Below are 24893 nucleotides of genomic sequence, written 5' to 3' on the forward strand. Positions count from 1 at the left end.
CCGCTGCTTCTTCACCCTCTCCAGCGGCCTTACAATCGCCAAGCCTACTGGATCTACGTACAGTGGCAGCTGACATTAAGGATACCCTTTTCGCAGCTATCACGGACCTCCGGCATGAAATTCAGGCCATAGCGGGAAGAGTACTTGAGGTAGAGAAGAGAACCGCCATACATCAAACAACGATTACCACGATGCACCGCGCCATCGATACTCACACGGCGCAACTCAGAGATGTCCAGCGACACGTCGAAGACTTGGACAACAGGGGACGGAGACACAACCTCCGGGTGCGAGGACTCCCCGAAAGTGTCGACAATGACCACCTACTCCCAGTGATTACAACACTGTTTAATCAACTCCTCGATGACTCCAACACGTCCACCATAGCGATGGAACGCATTCACCGTGCCCTTAGACCCCGAGGGCGCGATACAGATCCGCCCAGGGATGTCGTTTGCTGCCTTTGTGATTTCCAGATCAAAGAGCAAATACTGAAACAAGCAAGAATCAAAAAACACCTGGACTATGAAGGTCACTCCATTTCCATCTACCAAGACCTTTCAGCTATAACGCTACGTAACAGAAGAGACCTACGCCCTCTATTAGAGTTGCTGAAAAATTATGGTATCCCTTATCGTTGGCGCTTTCCGTTCGGGCTCACAGCCACTTACCAAGACAGGTCGGCCATCCTAAGAGTCCCAGAAGATTTGACAGCTTTCGGCCGCACATTGGATATCCCACTGGTCTCTCTCCCCGATTGGTACGCGGAATTCAAGGGCCTCTCTTCCCGCTCGGATCAGAGAATAGAAGACCAGATGGAAACCCTGCCTTCACCATACAGGAGACAACGCTCCCCATCTCCTCGTCGTTCACTTTTGGAATCCTATCCTCAACAGCAGCTGCGCAGCCCCACCGCTGCACCGAACTCCCGCAGAGCTCGCCGCGACCGTTGATAAGGACATCTCGTCCACACGACCGTTTTGTACGTCCTTCTTTTAATTACCCAGCCTGCGCTTAGGATACCACGATCACAGTACGATCGCAGCTCTACGATACACCCGCTTCATTTCTAAGGTATCGGAACGTTGATCACTGAAGATGCTTACAACAGCGATAAACTCCAACCTCTCTACACCAGTACCTTTTCAGCTCGCACGGTATGACCTCCCTTGCCTTATATGGCCCTGCTACAGGTACGTCTCGCATTTCACGGCTCCCTACTCCTCTCAAGGCCTATGGGAATGACTGAGTCCCCACCTGCGCAACCCATCCGCAGATGGACTGTTGTGATCTCCACCTTCTCCTAATCTAACTGCTTACCCCCCCCTCTCCTGCCTCTTAACTTCCATACCCTCCTTCTCCTCCAGCTATGCCGTGCCTATTATTGCGTACGAAATGAACTCATAGCGGACTGATCTTTCATCTTTCTCCCACAGGGTCTCTCGACTGACATACCAAAATGTTTAACGCTCTGTTAATCCCCCCGACCCTCCTCTCTATACGATTTATGACTAATTGCAGAAGCTCCCGCTTCTAAAGGTTAATACTGGTATAACCCAATCTCATGAGTAGGTTCCCGGTTACAGGATTATTCTGTTATGTTCTATATTGTTTTCTCTTTTCTTTATTATTTTATTTCAATATAAGATCGATGTATCAGTCAGTACTGTCGTTGTATTTATTGTATTGTGCACCGAGGGCATGGGGGGGGGGGCGGTCTGTCGCCTTGGCCAAGAACCTTTCTGCACAACCCTGAAGTATGACATGGGTTGCCTGATATCCGGGGGGACACGCTCTCTAGCCAATGAAGTTTACACTTGCGCTCGTTTCCTCCCAGGTATGGGCCTCACCTTCTTGGACGATGCGCCGGCATCGCCACCCCATCGCCCTCTTGGTTACACCAACGCAGGCTCTTATTTGCAACACTTACGCCGGAATACTCTACCGGCTTTTTTGCTTAATGTTCCTAAGTTTAACTTTTAGAGTTTATGTGTTATCAAGTAAACATGCCGTATCACCGACAATGTTGTTTCAAATGACCTCCTTCCATTTAGTCATTTTGCATTTAAACGGAAAGTGCTCCCGTTCTTACACACAACGCGCCCCCTCACCTGGTAAAATAAGAGTATATACTCACCCGTCATTTTAAGACAAGTTTTTTCTGTGTTGACATCTATGACTCTCTCCTCTATCTCTATATTAAGCTGTTGGTGTGAAGGACGCTACCTTCCAAATCCTTGACGACCGACAACCTCTCCCCTCTCAGTGGTTTGTAAGATTCTCCTGTGTCTCGTACACAGGCAGCAGCTTGCAAGCCCCTAACGTTTTCCGGCTCTTCTCTCCATACCTCCCATTCACACAGGTGAGCGGGTTCTTACCTGTGGCCGGAATACCCACCTCCCACGTCTTAAAACTCTGTTTCCTTACCAACTTCATCGTCTCCCCACCACCTCCTGCTTACATACTCTACCCTCCAGACATACTTGTGCTAAAATATTTTTTTTTTTTTTTTCTTCTTTTCTTTTTCTTTCTCTCTTTTTTACCAATCTGTGAATGAATGAATGAATGAAATACTTATATAGCGCACAATGCGAACTGAATCGCCTCTAGGCGCTGTGGCGAGCTTTGATCAGCTGCTAAAAGAGGAAGGTCTTGAGTTTTTTCCTAAAAGCCAGGTGATTTTCTTCCAGGCGGATGTTGATTGGTAGAGCATTCCATAGCAGAGGCCCTTGGACAGCGAATCTCCGATCACCCTTGGATTTATACCGGGCTTTGGGCACAAAGAGGAGGTTTTTGTTGGCTGATCGAAGACTGCGGTTTGGTGTGTAATGATTTATTTTCTCCATTAGGTATTGCGGAGCTTCTCTATGCACGCATTTGTGGGTGAGGCAAAGGGTCTTGAACGTTATCCGATTTTTTACGGTTAGCCAATGTAAGCTCCTCAGTGAAGGAGAAATGGATTCCCAGGGCTTTTTTCCTGTTATCAGCCTTGCCGCCGTGTTTTGGATCAGTTGTAATCGCGCAAGTTGATATTGTGGTAATCCTATGTAAAGCGAGTTTGCGTAGTCCAGTCCTGAATTAATGATTGTTCCAACTACCACTGCTTTGTCATTCTTTGGGATAAAAGGGATGAGTCTGCGAAGCATGCGCAGTAGATGGTGAGATCGACTGACTACAGATCCTATTTGCGCATCCATTGACATTTGTGCGTCTAAAATAACCCCGAGACTCTTCGCTTTGGTCTTTGGGGAGATAGTCTGCCCAAAGATGGTTGGTGGAGACCAGGAGGTTTTGGTTGCGGGCTTATGATTTGGGTGTAAGATAAGAAGCTCTGTCTTTGATTGGTTCAGCTGGAGGGAGTTGGTGGTCATCCAGTCCTCTATTGATTTGAGGCAGTTTTCAAGTTGTTGTTGGTGATCTTTTTTTCCATTGATCCGGAAATAAAGTTGTGTGTCGTCAGCGTAAGAGTGGAAGCAGAGATCTGAGCATCTGATGATTTGAAGGAGTGGGCGAATGTAAATGTTGAAGAGAACGGGTGACAATGGAGAGCCTTGAGGGACTCCGCAGGTGACTGCCCGAGTTTCGGAGAGGAATTTTCCTAGTTTCACTGTCTGTGACCGATTTCCTAGGAAGGACGCGAACCAATGGAGATCTATGTCTTGGACTCCGGCTACTTCTGTGAGGCGGACGAGTAGAGTATTGTGATCTACTGTATCAAACGCTGCACTTAGGTCTAGCAGTACGAGGAGACACGGCTCTCCGTCATCTGCTGCTTCGAGGGCGTCATCCCAAATCTTGAGGAGAGCTGTTTCTGTTCCATGACCCAGGCGGAAGCCTGATTGCAGCGGGTCCAGGAGTTTGTGAGTATCCAGGTGAAGTTGTAGCTGATGTACTACAGCTTTCTCCATGATCTTAGAAATGGTGTTGAGGCTTGTAATCGGCCTACGGTTGTTTGGATCCTGAGGGTCCAGGTTTGGTTTCTTGAGTAGAGGTTTGACAATGCCTTGTTTGAGGATGCTGGGAACAATCCCTTCGTGGAATGATCGGTTTATGAGGTGGGTTATGGTTGGAGCCACGATGTCGGAGCATTCTTTCAGTAGTTTTGTGGGGATGATGTCAATAGGTGAGGTACTGTCACGCAGTTTATTAATGATGTTTTTTGCGGTGTCTACGGTAATTGGGGATAGTGAAAATTTTGGCGGTTGCGGTATGTTGGTGCGGACATCCTCTTTATGTTTTTGCTGGCTGAGGTTGGATGTTTTCTTCTGACAAATTGTTTCCCTGATGGTTTTGACTTTATCGATGAAAAAATCCGACAGTTTGTCACAGTAATCCTGGGATTCGCTTTCTGGGGGTTCTAGACAAACCGGATTCATTGATTGATTAACCAGTTTAAACAGTTCCCGTGGTTGGTTTGCGGCCGTTGAGATTGTATATGAGAAGTGGTCCTTTTTGGCTTTGAAGATTGCTTTCCGATAATTCTCTGTCAGACCTTTGTAGTTAAATAGGTTTTCCTCGGTGGGATTTCTTCTCCATGTTCTTTCCGCTCTTCTGCGTTCTTGCTTTAGTACGGAGAGGGAGCTATTAAACCATCCAGCATTTTTCTTCCTGATGAGAGCCCTGCGTTTTGGTGCTACCGAGTCTGCTGATTGCAGTAATGTCTTGTTCAGGGAGTTGAGTGTTTCCTCCGTAGAGTGGTTTAAGGTTATTGTAGATATTTTTTTGGACAGAGTGGTTTTGAAGGCTTCGGAGTACAGTTTTTTATGCGATCTGGTCCAGTGCGTTGTTACAGGTTTCCGTTTTGCGTTGGTGATGTTGGTAGCGATTTTGAATTTGATGGCGTGGTGATCCGTCCATGGCAGAGTTATGTTGTCGAGTATGTTGACGTCGATGTTCTGTTTGAAAATGAGGTCCAGGGTGTGTCCTGACCCATGCGTGGGAGTCTTTATCAGTTGCTGTAGACCCAGTTCTTCTAGTTGATTGATGCAGGCAGTCGCGATGGGGTCTTTAGGCTCGTTTGCCCAAAGGTTGAAATCTCCGAGTGCCAGGAAATTTTTGAATTTTAGGGTGTGCATTGCAAAGGATTCCGTGAGGGGTGAAAGAAGATTGGACTTTGGTCCCGGTGGTCTGTAGCACAGTAGAATATGAGTGGTGTCATGGGGTGTTGGTTGAAAATGTAGCGTCAGGGTTTCCATAAATGACACTGGGTTCTGAGCTGATGGTTTAGTGAGATCAAGGTGACCTTTAAAGATCACTGCTAGGCCTCCTCCTTTTTTCCCTATCCGGTGTTCGGTTATGATCCTGTAGTTTTCCGGCACCAATTCGGTGAGGATGGTGTTGCAGTCAGAGGTTAACCAGCTTTCGGTGATGAAGAGGCAGTCTACATTGTTCTCGATGATTAAGTCGTGTACTTCCAGTCTATGTTTGACTGCAGACCTGGCGTTAATCAAGGCGCAATCTAATTGTAGTGGTCGAGTAGATGTCTTCCTGTGGTTGGGAGCTGGTTGTCGTCCGGTTTTTAATAGTTGTTCTCTTTGAAGTATTTTTTGTATGGAAGATGGCAATGTGGTGTTGATGTTCCTTAGTCTGTGCAGAACTTCAGCTGAGTATTTGAAGTAGCACATGGTTTGTGGATGCTGTTGATGGTACTATGGGCCGAAGATGATGATCCTGATCAGGGTATTGATCCTGAGGTGGGGCTAGGTATCAGGCTTGCCGCCGTGCTTGAGGCTATTAGCGCGCAAGTTGATCAGGGGATGCCTATATGGATGCGGAAGGAGTTGTTGTATTCGGTTGCTGGCTGTATTCGGTTGCTGGCTGTTCCAGCTGCCTTTACTTAAGGTTGAGGTCTCCGCTTAGAAAAGAAGTCTGGCTGTGATCTGGAATAGTCGTCCTAGGATAGCGTAAAAAATGGAAAGGAGGCCAGAGGTAGGGGTATGCTAACCTATGGTTGTTCCAGAGGAAGGCGAAAAACCCCCTGACAGTAGCAGCCAAATGCACCAGTGGGGCAAAAATTCCTTCCTGACCCCCGTAGGCGGTCGGACGGAGTCCCTGGAACAATCACTGGGGGGGGGGGGGGGAGTGGAGGTGCGAGCTTACCTGGCTGCGGTTGTCCCCTTTAAACACTCTGGTTCCGGTGAATCTGGCTTGCTGTCAGCCTGATGTTTCTGGAAAGCTGTCTGGTTGCCCCTTGCAGTGGGATCTTTAAAATGGAGGGGAGGATGGAGGTTAGAGACTCCTGTCTTAACTCCTGTTTTCAACTCCTGGTTATTAACTCTCCACTTAGTTCAAAAAATCCACTTGTGTTCAGAAAATCCACATGCAAGCCACAATCAGGGAGCAAGCTCAAGGGGGAGTTTGTATAACTACCTTTATACACCTGTGAACAATTAACCCCTCCCCTGTTTTGGCAGGAAGAAAGAGGGGAAAAAAAAAATGCTGTTTAAAAAGTGTCAGAAAAAAAAAGGTCTTTTAAAAACTACTAGCAAATATATCAAATAAAGGAGGGGAGAAAATAAAACACCCCCAAAAACAACACTTGCAAGCAGAAGCAGTCAAGCAGAAGCAGTCAAAGCACAACTCCTGGTTATTAACTCTCCACTTCGTTCAAAAAATCCACTTGTGTTCAGAAAATCCACATGCAAGCCACAATCAGGGAGCATGCCTTCTACGGAGAAAGTAACCAACCTTGAGCATTTGAAAATTACTTCACTAAACGCTAAAGGCTTAAATATCCCAGAGAAAAGATCGAAACTTTTGCTATGCAAAAACAGAAGACTGACATTCTGTTCCTGCAAGAAACCCATTTCCGCACATCAAATATACCGAAACTCCGCAGTACTTACTACCCTGTGGTCTACCACTCCACCACCGCCTCAGCTAAAACAAAAGGGGTTGCTATCTTACTATCACGCCACTGTCCCCTCCAGATTACTGACACCATGGTGGATGACGATGGCAGGTTTCTATTCCTAAAAGGCTCCCTCAGGAACAAAACCATCACTCTAGCGAATATCTACGCTCCCAACACGCACCAAGTACAGTTCTTCAAAGATGTCATCACTAAACTGTCCCCATTCCAAGAAGGCACTCTCATTCTCGGAGGGGACTTCAATGTCCCATTACACCCCATCCTTGATACCTCTAACGGGGCGTCCTCCCTCACCTACGCGGCCCTGCGCTCGATCAAAACTCAACTACAATCCATTGACCCAATGTTCCTATCAGATCACAATCCAGTCTCCATCCTGATTTCCATTCCTGCATTAAGTCCGCGTGCACATTCCTGGAGGCTTGATCCTTCTCTTTTGACGGATCCAATCATAGCATCTGAAGTGGAGCAAGCTTTAAAACACTACTTCCTTGATAACAAAATTGACGATACATCCCCACTCATTAACTGGGAAGCTCATAAGTGCGTAGTTCGGGGGGTATTCATAGGAGCAGCTGCTAGAAAAAGGAAAACACATAAAGCCCTGTTCAACGATCTGGCTTCCAAAATCAGGAACCTAGAACGTGCACACAATCTTAAAAACACCACTGAACTCCTCGCGGCCCTTACTCAAGCGAGAAAAGACATGCTTGATTTATTATGAAAACAGACTAAACGCAAATACATACTCTCTCGAAAAACATTTTACGAACATGGAAATAAGTCTGGAAAACTATTAGCAAGGGCACTCCACTCTAAGAAAGCACTGCAGACCATTCACAGCATCTCTGCTCCAACAGGTAAAAAATTGACCTCCACTCCCGACATTGCAGATCAATTTGTTACGTACTACTCAAAACTATATAATTTACCCTCAACCAACACGACACATATCAACCCTACCCAGCAGAGGGAAACACTATTAGCTGAATTTTTAGACGCACACTGCCCAGCCCCTATTTCCCCATCCGCATACAATGCATTGGATGCACCATTATCCCAGGAAGAAGCCACTCGGGCGCTTGCCTCCATGCACGCAGGCAAGAGCCCGGGCCCAGATGGCTTGACAGTCGGCTATTATAAAACTTACGAACAAATTCTAATGCCCCACTTCTTAGCTTCATTTAACAAATGTGACTCACCCGATTCCCCCCCCGCGTGACCTGCTAACTGCCCATATAACAGTAATTCCAAAACCAAATAAAGATGCCACGCAGGTAACCAATTACAGACCTATTTCCCTCCTAAATGTAGACCTTAAATGGTTCGCAAAAATCCTAGCGAACAGACTCCTGCCCCTTCTTCCCGATCTCGTCCACCCTGACCAGGTAGGCTTCATACCTGGCAGGGAGGCGCGGGATAACACTCTCAAAGCGCTCAATATTCATCACTGGCTTTCGTCCCACAACCAAAAGGGTTTCTTTCTTTCCTTAGACGCAGAGAAGGCATTCGACAGGGTGGCCTGGGATTATATGACAGCTACATTGCAAGCCATTGGACTGCCACATAGAATGCTTAATTTTATTAATACGCTTTACTCAGGCCCAACGGCAAGGGTGAAAGTCAACGGCCACCTGTCGAATGCCTTCAAGATCTCCAATGGCACCCGTCAAGGATGCCCATTATCCCCGATCATATTCATCCGTACCCTCGAACCGTTACTAAGACTAATAAGAGCACATCCAGATATTAAAGGGGTGGATGTGAAAGGGAGAACGTTTAAGGTCGCTGCTTTCGCGGATGATGTCCTTCTGTCTCTGGTGGAACCCCTAACATCAATACCTAATTTACTTAAGATCCTTGATCAATTTCACACAATTTCCAACTTAAAGATTAACTTTAACAAATCCCTTGCTTTAAACATATCCCTGACTGAAAATCAATGCTCCCAATGCCAAGTGAATTTCCCCTTCAAATGGAATCCCTCCAGTATACCTTACTTAGGAATACAACTCCCTAAATCCCTAGCTAACCTATATTCTCTCAACTTCCAACCACTACTACAAACAGTATCTGCCGATCTCCAGAAATGGTCCAAAGGCCTATTCTCTTGGTTTGGTAGAGCAGCTATCATTAAAATGAATATTTTACCACGAATCCTTTATTTACTCCAAACTATACCTATTTCACTCCCCCAATCATTTTTTGCTTCCTTTCGAAAACTTTGCTCAACATTTATCTGGGGGGCCAAGAGGCCTAGACTGAGTCATATTAGACTCACAACACCAAAGACGCAGGGAGGTATAGGTTTACCAGACATACACAAATATTATCTAGCGTGCCACCTCACCAGAATAATAGACTGGAACGTCCACCTAAAAACTAAAGATTGGGTCCAACTTGAATCATCCCTAGATATTATTCCGGTAGCCCAAACCCCGTGGCTACTCCCCACTCGTGTCCCTCGCACTTATTCTTCCCACCCGTTGATCGCCACATCACTTTCTGCATTCCGATACGCCTGCAATAACTTCCAGTTATCCTCGGTCATTGGATCGTTAACGCCTTTGAAACTCAACCCGGCCTTTACACCTGGCATGCACCACTCTTTCTTACAAGGACTATGGCCCCATCCCACGATCCTGGCCAAAGACTTCTATACTCGCAAGCGCTTCTTAATCTTCACGGAGTTATCTAATAACATGCTAAACAGCGGTCTGTCTCTTTGGACATATAACCAAATGCGACATTTCCTAACCTCAAATCAATACGCCCTTAAGGGAACTCGCACCTTAACCCCTTTCGAACATATGTGCACACATACTGAACCACAGAGACACTTGATCTCCTTTTCATATAATCTACTGTTCCCAGCTCATCCTACACAGGAACACTGGTCTAGCTTGGAATAGAGACCTGCCATCGAACCTCACCCCCAAAGAATGGGAATTTGCATATTACGTTGCACACAAGGGTTCCCGAAATGTTTGTGTGCAAGAAAACGCCTTCAAACTACTCTCCAGATGGTACAACACACCTCTCAAGCTGCATCACATCTACCCGTCCGTCTCCCCTAAGTGTTGGAGGTGTCAAGCAAACCCTGGTACCCTGGAACATATTTGGTGGTCATGCCCCTTAATTAAACCTTTCTGGCAGGAAGTGCACAAAATTACCCAAAAATTCTCCACTCGCCCAATGATGTTCTCCCCTACTCAATTCCTCTTTCATGTGTCGACCCACCCTAAAAAATCTTACATTGGCTCTTTACCCATGCACATGATCATGGCCGCGAATATGTGCATACCTGCAAAATGGAAAACAAAAAATCCTCCCTCATTAGCGGATTGGTTCCACCGCATAAACAAAACAGCCGAGATGGAGGAATTGATACATCAGGCGAATGATACCCCTTCTACCTTTACCTGCATTTGGTCAGCTTGGTTACTTTTCCGTTAATCCCCAGATTACTGTCTTTGAATCCCTGACCCGATGAATATGTTTGACACAGGCATGAGGCCTGGCTGGTCCAGGTCAGTTCGTTCTTCCTCTTTACCTAGTCCCTTTTTATTTTTAGTCTTTACGACTTAATCCCTAGTCCACTTTCTCCTTTTTCTTTTTTCTCTTCCTGCAGATCACTATACACTATACCTGCACAACTCCCTTCACATGTCTTTCTCTCTAAAAACGCTTACTTTAGGATGAATCTAACAGATTGGTAAGGATAGCTTTACCCAACACCATCCACTACCTTTTGGTTACATAGTGCTGTGACTACAAACAACATGTCAACCGTTACTTGACGGTTACGTTATTTAAATTTATGCTTTATGGAATTGCTCTTCCTTTTGCCACAGTTCATCCATGTAAAGACGCTTCTGTTCTAGTTTTATGTTATATGGTAGACCATGCTTGTTCCCTTACATCGCAAACACTGTACTGTTCAGCAATGTTTTTTTTTCTCGAAGTGCTTTGTGCTTATCATTGACTTAATGTATGTGCACCTTTTATTATTCAATAAAATGTCTTTAAAAAACAAAAAAAAAAAACAAACAACAAAAACAAAGATTATTTATGAGATCAGGAGAAATACTAAAAAATCAGTTTGACAGAACCCTGTGTGGATATCAGCAGCAAAGCAACTTCATTATTCTAGCATTATAAAGAAGAAGAGAAAGCGCTGCATTGAAAGATTAAAAAATTTGCTGCGTGGCGAATGTGCTATCTCCATTACGAACACTAGTCTTACAAGACCAAGCACTTCCGTCTCGTATTTGATTCTGAGCATGCGTGGACTTCTGTGCGTCGGACTTGTGTACACACGATCGGACTTTCCTTTGTTGTCTGAAAATTTGAGAACCTGCTCTCCAACATTTGTGTGTGGAAATTCCAACAGCAAATGTTCGGTGGAGCAAACACACTGTCGGACATTCCGACAACAAGCTCGCATCGAACATTTCTTGTCAGAAAATCCAATCCTGTGTACGCGCCATAATAAGTGTTTCAGCTAATGTGCATGTTGCTGCTCCTACTTCTGTATCGACCCCTGCAGCTGCTGCAATTAACCTTTTGGCATCTGGGTGTTCTTCAGTAATGTCAATGGGTTCAATTAACATACTTTCTAATGTTAATTCTTTATTAAATGTACAAAATTCAGGACCAGTTGCTGAAACTCTTTCACCTGTTGTGGTTAACGCTTTTGATACCCAAGACCTGTTTTAAGGAAACATTGCCATGTGAGTTATCTCTGCTACGCCCTCCATTTATCCATAAATGTGAAAGGGAAAATATGGAAAGGTGAATTTTTGGATATGTTATCCCACCTACCTTCTTCTAAGGATTTTTTTTTTTTAGCTAAGACAGATAGGAAAACCGAAGAGAAGGGGGAAGAGCATAGGTGCATACATGCCCATTTCTAGATCGTTCAACAATTGGTTGCAAGCATACTGTATTTTTGCTAGCGTTCTGGGGGAACAACATCCAGAAGAGTGTAGTGGGTTGTTCCTGCATTTGAAAAACATACTGGAATCCTACTGGTGTTTTAGGGGAACGGGTTGATATCAACATGACAAGTCTTTTAGGCAGAAAATGTCCATTTATGCTAACTTAACCGTTTGCCGACCACGCTATAGCCGAATGACGGCTACAGTGCGGCTCAATAACTCTGGGAGGCCTTACATTGACGTCCTCCCAGAATCGCGCTCCCGAGCCCCCCCTTGGGCACGCACCCAGGAATATCAGTGACAGCCAGGTCCGCTTCACAATAAAAGGCCGCTGACAGTGTCCGTTTACCACACGATTGCTCCGTCAAATGATGGAGCAATCACTTGTAAACAAACCGGTGTCCGTTCAGTTCCCCCCTCTCTGTACCGATCAGTACAGAGAGGGGAGAGGGGAGAGATCAGATGCAGCAGCGCTGTGGGCTGGATATGTGGTGGCCACAGCGCTGATCTGTGACAATTCCAGCACTAATCTATCCATCCATGCTCAGCCATCCATCCTCATCAATACTCAGCCATCCATGCTCAGCCATCCATCCATCCTCATCAGTACTCAGCCATTCATCCTCATCAATTCTCAGCCATCCATGCTCAGCCATCTATCCATCCTCAGCAATACTCATCCATCCATCCATTATCAGCAATACTCATCCATCCATTCATGCTCAGCCATCCCATCTATCCCCAGCCATACCCAGCTGTACCCAGCCGTACTCAGACATACCCAGCCTTACCCATCTGTAATCAGCCTTAAACAGCCGAACCCATCCATACCCAGCCGTACTCAGCCATACCCATCCATACCTAGCCGCACCCATCCTTACTCAGCCATACTCAGCATACCCGCCCGTACTCAGCCGTAGTCAGGCATACTCATTCATGCTCAGCCATCCCCATCCATGGCTCATCCATCCCCATTCATGTTCATCCATGCCACATGAGTTCTCATCCATGCCACATCCATTGCCGCATCCATGCCCCTACAGTGCCTCACAAAAGTGTAATAGGTAGTCAAATTAGATTAGACATTTATGCCCCTAGAACACCTGACGATGCTCCCTGCATGTTGAACCTCTCTATGTGGCCAGGCTGTGTAAAAGTCTCCCACGTGTGGTATCGCCACACTCAGGAGGAGTAGGAGAATCTATTTTGGGGTTATAATTTTTGGTATGTGCATGCTATGTGTTAGAAATATTGTATAAAAAAGTTTTCATTTTCTTTACACATTTTCCAAAACCTTGTAGAAAAAAATGACACATTCAAAAGACTCATTATGACTCATAGATTATACATTGGGTTGTTTTCTTTCAAAAATGGGGTCATTTTTGGGGGTTTTTTATTGTCCTGGTGCTCCGGGGGCTTCAAAAGTGTAAGAGGTAGTCAAGAAATTAGATGTGTAATTTATGCTCCAAGAATGCCTGACGGTGCTCCCTGCATGTTGCACCTCTGTATGTGGCCATGCTGTGTAAAAGTCTCACACATGTAGTATCACTGTACTCAGGAGGAGTAGCAGAATGTGTTTTTGGGTGTAATTTGTGGTATGCATATGCTGTGCGTGAGAAATAACTTGTTAATATAACAATTTTGTGAGAAAAAAAATCTTGATTTTGCAAAGAATCTTGGAAAAAAATTACAGCTTCAAAAAACTCACCATGCCTCGTACTAAATTCCTTGGAATGTCTACTTTCCAAAAGGGGTCATTTGTGGGTATTTGTACTTTCCTGGCTTGTTAGGGTCTCAAGAAATGAGATCAGTACATCAGGTGTTATCAATTTTTAGAGATTGGCACCATAGCTTGTGGACTTTCACAAAGACCAAATAATATACACCAATTTGGGTTATTTTTACCAAAGGTATGTAGCAGTATAGATTTTGGCCAAAGTTTAGGAAGAAAAATTGCTAATTTGCAAAAATTATTTTTTTTACAGAATGTTTGATTTTTTTTATTTTACAGCGCAAAAAAACAACAACCCTGCGGTGATTGAATACCACCAAAAGAAAACTCTATTTGTGTGAAAAAAGGACACAAATGTCATATTGCTACAGTGTTGCATGACTGAGTAATTGTCATTCAAAATGTGAGAGCACTGAAAACTGAAAATTGGTCTGGTTAGGAAGGGGGTTTAAGTGCCCAGTGGGTAAATGGTTAAGATGGGATTAGAAAGACGTAGGCCTTTGGCTAAATTTAATTGTTCCCCAGAAACCTGTGTTTCCTAAGCAGCCTTCTGTTAGCTGTTTCCCCCTTTAGCTGTTTCCCCCTTTCCCCCTACAGGAAAGGTGTATGTTATGCATTCAATGAGAACCAGTGCAAGTGGGGTATAACGTGTAAATGTAGACACGAGTGTTCTTTTTGCTCTGGTCCTCACCTAGTTTTGAAATGTTTCAAAAGAGCTGGTTTGTCAAGTCAACAGCGGGATAATTTTCAAGCCAAACGCGTTCACACCAGTGGGGCTAACAAATAGGCTTCCGTGGTTGGAACGTTACCCAGATCAGGGGATAGCGCAGTTTCTAATTGAAGGGTTTACCTATAGATTTTTGATGCCTACATTTTCTGCATTAGGTTGTAAGGTAGTTGACAATTTTAAATCAGCTGTTGAGTACCCAGAATTGGTTAGGGACTCCTTTCAAAAACATGCATATTTCACCATTAGGAGTGGTTCCTAAAAATGAACCAAATTTATTTTGAATAATCCATCATCTCTCATATCCTAAAGGATTCTCCCTTAAGGATGTAATTGAAGACGCGTTCGCCTCAGTTTCTTATTCCTCATTTGAGGAAACACTAGTCAAAATCAGCTCCTTTGGCCATGGGACTTTAATAGCAAAGGCTGATATTAAGTCTGCATTTAGACTACTTCCTGTTTCCCCTAGTTCTTATAGTTCCTTAGGTTTTTCTCTTTGAAAAACTTTCTTTTATGACATGTATTTGCCAATGAGCTGTTCCCTGCACTGTTCTTGAGAAATTTAAAAAAATGTTACACAGGGTGGTTAGTTTCCATTGGGTTTTGACAATGTTGTCCACTATTTAGACAATTTTTTTATTAGTTGGGTCGGCAGATTCCCTTGTTTATTTTTACTCTTTGAAACTATTTTCATTATTATGAGCCATTTTGGGGTTCCCTCGGCACAGGAGAAAAACGGAAAATTCCTATCAAAATACTTAACATAATTTTCCTTTCCTGATGGACTCCATGGCAGCAACGTGTGGGTTAAGTCCCGCCTCCACTACCCTATAGGACACTACTCCCATAAATCTTTGCTTCCTGCCCATGGCCGTGTTCGATAACTAGCCTACTCCAGCCATTTCGGGAGGGAACTCCTGCTGCCATGGAGTCCATCAGGAAAGGAAAATTACGGTAAGTATTTTGATAGGAATTTTCAGTTTTCCTGACAGACTCCATGGCAGCAACGTGTGGGAAATAACTCGCCAAACACACTCGGGTGGGCAAAAAATGCTGAACAAAAATTTATTTAACACTGTCCACCGACAGCACCTTTAAACCAAAATCAACAGAAGATAAACTGGCAGGTTCAACACAATAGTGAGCCATAAATGTATGAATGGATGACCAAGAGGCAGCCTTGCAGATAACCTCAGGAGCCACATGACGTGAAGCTGCCCAAGAAGTAGAGAGACTTCTCGTGGAATGTGCCGTAACCGCCTCAGGAGGAGCCAAGCCCTTCTCATTATAAGCCCACTGGATCGCCTGAACCACCCACGTGGAGATGGATCTGACCGAAGCCCTAAGGCCTTTGCTTTTACCATGAAAAAGAACAAAAAGATAATCTGATTGCCGGAAAGAAGCTGTCGCCTCCAGGTATCGTTTCAGGATAACTCCCATGTCGAGAGGATGAAGATCCTGACTCCCAGCAGAATTAAAGGTAGGAAGGGTAATGTCCTGATTTTCGTGAAAGACTGAGGTAACCTTTGGGTTCGAACCCAGCATTGGCACTAGGACCACTCTGTCAGGGAAGAATGTGAGGAAAGGTTCCTTTGATCCTAAAGACTGAATCTCAGAGACTCTTTTTGCTGAGGATATGGCTACCAAAAAAGATGTCATTAGGGACAATTCTTTGACTGAAAGTGTTCTGTCCAGATGAGAGAAGAAGTCGAGAACTAGCGGTAAATCCCACTTGGGGAACCTAGGTTTCCTCTGTGGTCTAAGTCTTATTGCTCCTTTAAAAAATTGCTGAACCAAGGGATGTTTAGCCCAGGATACTCCAGAAAAGGCTGAAATTGCCGAGACTTGCACACGAAGAGCGCTGACAGACAGGGGAATGTCTAGTCCGGACTGTAAGAAACCCAGAACATCCTGAACCGTCAAATTACCACTGGAGCAAGACCTGGAAGACAAGTGACTTGTGAATCTAGACCAAATCCTCTCATACACCTGGTTGGTACTTTTCCTCCTTGCACTCATGAGAGTAGGAATGGCCTCCTTTGGACAACCCAGAGCCTCTAACCTTCCCCTCTCAAAAACCAGACCCTCAGACATAGATGGGCCGGGCAGGGATGGAGCTTCGAGCCCTGGGATAGAAGATCGGGTCTGAGAGGTAAGGGAATCGGATCTCTGACACTGAGGAGCATTAGAAGCGGAAACCATGGCCTGTTGGGCCAATAAGGTATTACAGCTATCACCTCTACTGCTTCTGTTTTGAGTCTCCGCAGGAACTGTAGAATAATAGTAGTTGGAGGAAAGGCGTAAGCTTTGTTGAACCACCATCGATCCGTCAGAGCATCCACTCCGTAGGCCTGAGGATCCCGAAACCTGGAATAATACCTTGCTAGTTTCTTGTTGCAAGGGGAGGCAAATAGGTCGACCTCTGGGGAGAACCACAACGTTAGAATCCACCTGAAAACTTCTTCGTGAAGGGACCATTCGTTGTTGTCCAGACTGACCCGAGACAGAAAATCCGCTTGGACGTTCTGCGTTCCTGGAACATAAGTTGCTGTAATGTTGACCAGGTTCTTCTGAGCCCAAGACATGATTGGCTCTACCTCCTGAAGAAGGGACAGACTCCGAGTACCTCCTTGTCTCCTTATATATGCCACTGCTGTTGTGTTGTCTAGTCTGAGTAGGACCGAGGTTCCTGAGACCAGATGACGAAAGGCTAGAAGCGCCTGGAAGGCTGCCCTCAATTCTAGAATATTCGACACCATCCTCCTGGAAGGAAAGTCCCAGGTGCCTTGTGCTACTTCCGTCAAACAGTGGGCGCCCCAGCCCCTGTTGCTGGCATCCGAAGTTATTGTTACCCATGAGATGGGGAGGATGGAATGACAATTGAATAGGTTCTCCTTCCGAAGCCACCAGAGCAGAGAGATTCTCATTGAAGATGTGATCCGGATAGGTTGAGTCTTGTCGCCTAGCCATTGGTGAAGAAACCCTTTTTGGAACGGTCTCATCTTCCACTGGGCCCACTTCACCATTGGAATCGTGGCCACCATGGTGCCAATAATTTTCAGGCACTGAAGAGCAGGAAGATGGGAGGCTGAGAGGGCCGGACAAATTCTGTCCCGAATTACCACTACTTTCTCTTCGGGTAATGAGATGGTACCCTTCACTGTGTTGAAGAGTGCGCCTAGGAACACAAGAGACTGGGAAGGAATTAACTGACTCTTTTCTAGATTCAGGATCCAACCTGACCCTTGTGCAATAACAGACGGTCTCTGTCCTGGGCTAGCAGCAGAAGGTCGTCCAAATAGTGGTGAAGACGAATTCCCTTGGTTCTCAATAGAGCCACTATGGCCAACAACACCTTTGAGAACACTCGGGCGGACGTTGAAAGTCTGAACGGGAGACATACGAACTGGAGATGTAGTTTTCCTACTGAAAATCGCAGAAACTGCTGAAAATCTTCTGCCACAGGGACATGAAAGTAAGCGTCCTTTAGGTCTATTGAAATCATCCAGTCGCCTGACTGGACTGACTGTTGTATTGTTGACAAGGTTTCTATCTTGAACCTTTCCTTCTTGATAAAACGATTGAGATGTGTAAGGTCTATGACTGGTCTCCAAGAACCGTTTTTCTTTTGGACCATAAAGAGAGGAGAATAAATTCCTCTCCCTCGTTGATCGTCTGGCACGGGTACGGCAGCGCCTTGAGCCAATAAAGATTTCACGTAGGCCAACAAGATCTGCCTTTTTTCTTCTGTGGCTGGAAATGAAGTGGGAACATACTTTAGTCTTGGGGACCTGCTGAAGGTCCAAGAATGGCCTGAAGAGACCGTTCTGACGGTCCAGAAGTCCTGGATTGAGGCCGCCCAGACATGCCGAAAATGTAGAAGACGAGCCCCCACCTGGCCTATCTGAGCGGGCCCAATCTCAAAAAGATTTGGTTGGTTCCCTCTCTCCTGTCGCACTGCTCTTGGCGGATTTCTTGAAGGATGACTGCCTTGATTTCCATGATCTGGAATATTCCCGACCCGGTCTATAGCTACGGGCCTCCCTGGCCTGCTCTTGATACTGCTTTTTAGGAAAAAATCTCCTCTGGCTTTTTAAACGTCTATCCTGAGGAAGAAACCCCGACTTACCACCAGTGGCCCGGGTTATGGCGTTATCCAATTTATTCCCAAAAAGGGAAGAACCCTCGAAAGGGATACGGCACCACACCTGTTTAGATGCTGGATCAGCCAGCCAGGGATGGAGCCAAAGGGCCCGTTTGGCGGTTACAGCTGAAAGCATGACCCGGGACACTAGGCGGATGATGTCAATCGAAGCCTCCCCCAGAAAAACCAAAGCAAGCCGTAACTCCTGGATAGGAGAGTTTTTAGCGACTTCATCCGAAATATTTCTGAGGGTATCATCCACACCATCCGTCCAGACTTCCATGGCTTTGGACATTGCCGCTAAAGCCAATGCTGGCTTGCATGCCATACCAGCAGTGAGGTAGACTCTCTTTAAATCGGAATCAATCCGCCTATCTAAGGCATCCTTGAATGAAACTGTATCCTCCAATGGTCACATGTTTTACTAGTCTCATCACCACTGCATCCACGAGTGGAGCTGATTCCAGATACTTGACCTCATCCTCCTTAAAGGGATATAACCTTAGGACTTTTGAGAGCATACTATTCTTTTTCTCAACTTTACTCCATTCATCCGTGATGACCTCACCAAGTTCAGACAGGAATGGAAAGTTAAGACGCTCCCTTTTAAGTTGCTTGAAATACTTCCTTTGTTTGGAAGGATTAGCCACCTCATCTTCCCAGTTCAAGGCCTCTCTGATGGCCTTCACCAAGGGGGAAAGTAAGGCAAAGTCAAACCCCACACAGGGACTATCTTCCTCAGATTCACTGTCTGAAGCAGCAGCTGAATGGTGGCTTGTTAAAGAGGACTCCCAGAGCTCTTGAGCATGCGACTCCCTGACTGGAGACTGAGGTGATTCTGACTGAGGCACAGGGGTCTGATTGGCCCCGATCCCCTTGAGGGATTCTTTCACCACTTTTTCCACAAGGGATCTTAGTTGCTGGTCCGTACCCCCTCTCTCACTAGAGGCTTTGGAAAAGCAGAGGACACACAGGGATTTCCCAATAGGAACTTGCGATCTGCATCCCCAGCAAGTATTAATAACAGAGTGGCTGGAATGAGCCCTGGAGGAGCGAGATCGATCCTCGCTACGGCGCCCAGATCTTGAGGGTGAGCCGTGATGTTTAGACTTAGAATATGAGTGCCGGTGGTAAGACTTAGAAGAATCGCTTCCTCTGTGCGTTGAGCTGCATTGCTGTTCTGATCTAGATGGGCTAAGACAGAGATAGAAGAGACATACAGATAAGGAAAGATAACACACTGACTAATACCGGACCCCTCCCCCCCCCTTACTTCCCCCCCAGACAGTCCCTATTATGAGAGGGCTGGCCACATACAGGCGGAGGTGAGTCCATATCTCTAGGGGTTTCCATAAATGCTGCAAAGACATATAAGTAAGGCTGAGGGCACCATACACACACACACACACGCCCACCCCCTTCTTCCCAGAAGGCCACCTACCTCCACAGCAGAAAACCTGGACAAGGGGAAGTCACGTAATAACCTGCAAGCATTCCCAAAGCTTGCAGGCTAGTTTCTAAGTTTAAATAAGGCGCCTTAATGACGTCATCATCGCGTCCTGTGCACCGCTACTGCGCATGCGCGAATAGCGTCATTTTGCCGCTATCGCGCATGCGCGAACCAAGCCTCGATCCTGTGCCGTACTCGCGCATGCACAAAACGAACGTATCAACGAAAACCAGGAAGTGAGCGGCGGCTGGAACGCAGGCTAATCCGACCGCCATGCCTATACCCACATACATAGACACAGGAAAACGAACGGAAAATGAAGGAGAAAAGGCAAGGAACAAACACAAACTGCTGCCATGAAAAAGAGGAACAATCTTACCGCTCCCACACGATCGTCTCCAGGCCGAAGGTAAGCACAATACATACCGGACTTCTCAGGGCAAAATAGGTCACCTGCTATTTAACTGGGCTATCCGACCGAATGCGCCGCCTGCCTGCCAGTGGCTAGGCTCCTGGCTTTCCTCCAGCGCTTATATCCAAATACCCACTCCATACCCTGCTAGTAGCTAGGGCTTAACGGAGTTATGCGACAATTCCATCCACAGTCGCTCTTCGGCCAAACCAACAACGGAATCATGTGGGAGCAATCTTCAGGTAGAAAGACCGTAATGGGTCCTACGGAGGAGGACAAAAAAAGAACACGGCCACGGGCAGGGAGCAAAGATTTATGGGAGTAGTGTCCTATAGGGTAGTGGAGGCGGGACTTAACCCACACGTTGCTGCCATGGAGTCTGTCAGGAAACCATTTTTCCTTCCACTTCTTTGAAATTCCTAGGAATTTCAAACAGACACAGTTTTGTCAGAATTTCATTTGCCCATAGATAAGATAAATAAGGTGAAAACTTTGATTTATTTTTTGATTTAGAAATAGAACATTTTGTTGAAAGAACATCAGTATTTATTAGGGCACTTTCACGCTGGGGCATTGGGGGTGTCAGTGGTACAGCACTGCTATTTTTAGCGGCACCTTACCATCATTTTAGGGGAGCATTTTGGCCGTTAGCAGGGTGCTTTTAACCCCTGCTAGTGGCCGAAAAAGGGTTAAAATCACCCGCAAAGTGCCGCTGCAGAGGCCCTTTGTAGGCACTTTGATGGCGCTGCCCATTGATTTCAATGGGCAGGGGTGTTTTAGGAGCGCTGTATACACCGCAGTTAGGGCGCAGTTAGGCTCACATGCAGGCCTCACTGGAACCTATAGTTCCAGGGAGGCATAGCAGAGCAACTGACACTGAGCAGGCTTGAGTCCTATCTACCTTGGCCTGCAATTAATTTTGTGATGTCTGATTGACTGTTCAGACACTTTTAAGGCTATTATTTATATCTGTGATTTCACTCTCTATCCTAAGCTATGAATAAGCGTCAGAACAAGGCGTAAAAACGCATTAGCTGTTTTATCCTGTTTTTCCATATTTGATATGTGACTGCATTTGGATTTTATCGACCAATAAAGATGCAATTTTTCTGACGTGTGGCCATCCAGGAACTTTTTTTATTTTCTACAATGTGCAGAGCCAGCACCTGAGTGTTTTAATTAGGGATATACGTCCGTGGTGTGTCTGAGAGGCTGGAGCGGTAATCCCTTTTTGTTTGAACTTTTCCATACAACTGGTGGTGTGCAGTGCTTCAGCTGGTTTGTCTAGGAGACAAGAGCCAAATTGGAGCAGAGATTCTTTCAGCTCTGCAGGGGCAGGCCCACAGACGATTGAGCCAGGAATAGTGGTATATAATAATGGCACTAACCTTCTGTCTGCCCTTCAACAAGGAAGAACTAGCACTGGCACATGTAAAAGCAGGCCAGAGGAGTCTGTAGCCATTTCAGGTGGTCATACACAGCCAGTGTTCAGTTGGCTGAATATCAGTGAGAATTCCACCTGAAACCAAATTGCCTGATTTATAACATGCACACCAGGTGGAACTCGACTTTGACAATGCTGCAGCAACTGCACATATAGCAGAAGGCTGTCAATGAGTACCTGTGTGAATATGGAACAAGGACAGGCTCAGGGCACCTCTGCTTTTTTCTCCCCACACCAATTGCAGCTAATAAAGGACACATGCGCTGTACTGTCACCATTTTAGGAGGTGACAAGGATGGTGAGCCATGACAGTGCATGCATCAGTGACACAATCCCTCTTGTGTTTCTGCTGGAGCAGACTCTGCATGGCATTATGGACAGGGCACTCGAGGCAGAGCAGCAGGAGGAAGAGGAGGACTTCCTTGCCTCCATTTTATGCAGACACCATTAATGCAACATCACAGAACACACAAAAGGAGTGGGAGAAGAAAGAGGAGGAGGAATTGAAGCAGAGGAAGACATATGTCAACCCTTAAGAGATGGTTTTCACCACCTAGAAACCTTGGAAGTAGTACATGGTTGGGAGGAGGCAGTTCCAGATACTGTAATGCCTAGTGCCCCCGAGGACTCTGCTTCTCATACCTCTGCAAACATGTGGTGCATGGTCTCCTGCATCTTTCAAAGCCTGCAAAAGGACCCAAAAATTTGTGACATTGAGGATAAGGATCAATATTTGTTGGCAACCCTCCTTGACCGTCATTACAATGGGCAAGTCTCAAAAATAATCATGTCCCCATAGAGGGAGCAGAGGATGAAATATCTTGAGGATGCCTTTAAGAGGAGTTTATGTAATGCCTTTTCAACTCTGGTAGGTTACATTCTTTTGGAAAAGCTAGATTTGAGGCTTCTGTTGGTCAAAGGCCTCAACATTTCAACATTTTTAGGCCTTGGCGCCCAGGGCTGTCATTTTCAACATCCCATGTGCAGCGTGTCTATCAAATGGTGGCAGATTATCAAGGAGCGAAAACAGACATGGAGAGCTTTCCAGTAGACCAATAGTCATCAACCCTGTCCTTAAGGCCCAATAGCAGGCCAGGTTTAAAGATAACTGAAATACATTACAGGTGATATAATTTGGTGCGCAGTGATTGCAGTTTACTAGTCTGCATCTCTCCAAGGAAATACATAAAACCTGGCCTATTAGTGGACCCTGAGGACAGGGTTGATGACCACTGCAGTAGATGATCCACTGGGTTTCTGTGTCATGAGAATAAACTACTGCCCAGAACTTGCCCAATATGCAATAGAGCTGTTGGGCTGCCATGCATCCAGCATGCTTTCCAAACAGGGTTTCAGTGATGATGGAGGTTTTGTGATAGATAAAAGAGTGTGTCTGTCCACAGACTTTGTTGACCGGCTGACACTTGTAAAAATGAGTCAGTCCTGGATTAGCAGCAGCTAATGCCAATGTCGCTGATTAAGTGTTATTGGGATTGTGAATCTCTGCAAAACTGTCTAGGCTTTATGGGTGTTGATTTTATATTGAAGTTATTTTTTGGTATAGGTGTCATGTGCACAATAACACCCAAGGACCAATTTTTTGGCACCTGTTTGACAGGTGCATAAAATTAAAATTTTTTACAGCAAGGCCAATTCTTGCTTTCATCAAGACTACCTCTAGAATGTTATGGGGTGAGGGCACCAACAACACTCAAAGATTATTTTTTCCATAACTGTTTGACAGGGGTGTTAAATTTAAATTGTTATAGCAAGGCCAATTCTTGCTTTCATCAAGACTGCCTCTAGGAGGTTACTGGATGAAGGCCCCAACAACACCCAAAGACCAATTTTTCCATACCTGTTACTTCTATCCAAAGTCTGCGAAAGAGACACCAGACTATCTAAAAAAAAATGTTAATCTTGGCCTGAGTGTACTATAATTTGGCTTCTTCACATAAGGCTTGCTCACTGTGTTGCAAAAATGTGTTATTTCCATCCAAAGTCTGCCAAAGAGACACCAGAATATATCCAGAAAATCTCTAATCTTGTTCCTGAGTGTACTAAATGTGACCCCAAACTGTTGTTTACTAAATTAAGAAAGCTTGCAGGCAAAATCAATTTATATGTCTTTTTTTTTCTTTATACAGTAGGTGCTGCCGATATTGTGTTTCCAGCGAGGGTTCCCGGCGACAGGCTTCTCTAACCAGCGCGATCCCGTTGCGCTGGTTCTCGCGCTGGCTGCAGTAGGAAAATGTAATTTTCCTATAGTAGCGAGAGCGAGAGAGCAGCGATAATGTCGCCTCACTCATGAAGCCTGCATGCCTTCTCGGGGGCATACCAGGCACTTAGGTCCGGTAGGGATTTTAAGGGGACTCCACTACGCCGAAAAAAACGACATGGGGTCCCCCCAAAATCTATATCAGACCCCTATCCGAGCATGCATCAGGAAAGGGGGTGGGCACGAGCGAGCGCCCCCCCTCCTGAGCCGTACCAGGCCACGTGCCCTCAACATGGGGGGTGCCTTGGGTATGGGGGGACTGCGCAGCCCCCCACCCCAAAGCACCTTGTCCCCATGTTGATGAGGACAAGGGCCTCTTCCCGAAACCCTGGCCTTGGTTGTCGGGGTCTTCCCCTTAAAATCCCTACCGGACCTAATGGCATGGTATGCCACCTAAGGGGGAACGCATGCCGTTTTTTTTTTTATTTGGCGTGGAGTTCTCCCTTAGAAATCTTACCAAACACAGTGCCTGGTATTGGCGGGAATCCAATTCGGATCCCCGCACCAGTGTGAACCCGGCCAGCGATGCTTGTCGCTTATCGGGAAGGGAAAAGAAAATAAACATTTTTCCTTTCCCAATGCGAGCCAGCTCAGCGCTGGCTCCCGCGACGGAGCTCGTAGGATGTCAATCTTGCCGATAGAAGCAGCGAGATTGACACAATATAACGGTCACCTACTGTAAATGTCAGTTTTGCTGCAGCAGGTTATATACATGGTACAAATTCTCCATTTTACATGCAGACTAAAGGGGACCCCCCATGTACTATATTTAACCACTTCCCACCCGGCTACTACACATAAACGGCTGGGTGGTCCTTTCCTCATTCTGAGTGGACGTTCAGGAACAGCCTCAGAATGAGTGCTCACAGCGCGGCCCCGATGTTATGGATGCTGT

This window comes from Lithobates pipiens, unplaced genomic scaffold (assembly GCF_037356315.1).
Source record: "Lithobates pipiens isolate NorthernLeopardFrog02 unplaced genomic scaffold, aLitPip1_a1.2 Scaffold_13, whole genome shotgun sequence".
Lineage (NCBI taxonomy): Eukaryota > Metazoa > Chordata > Amphibia > Anura > Ranidae > Lithobates > Lithobates pipiens.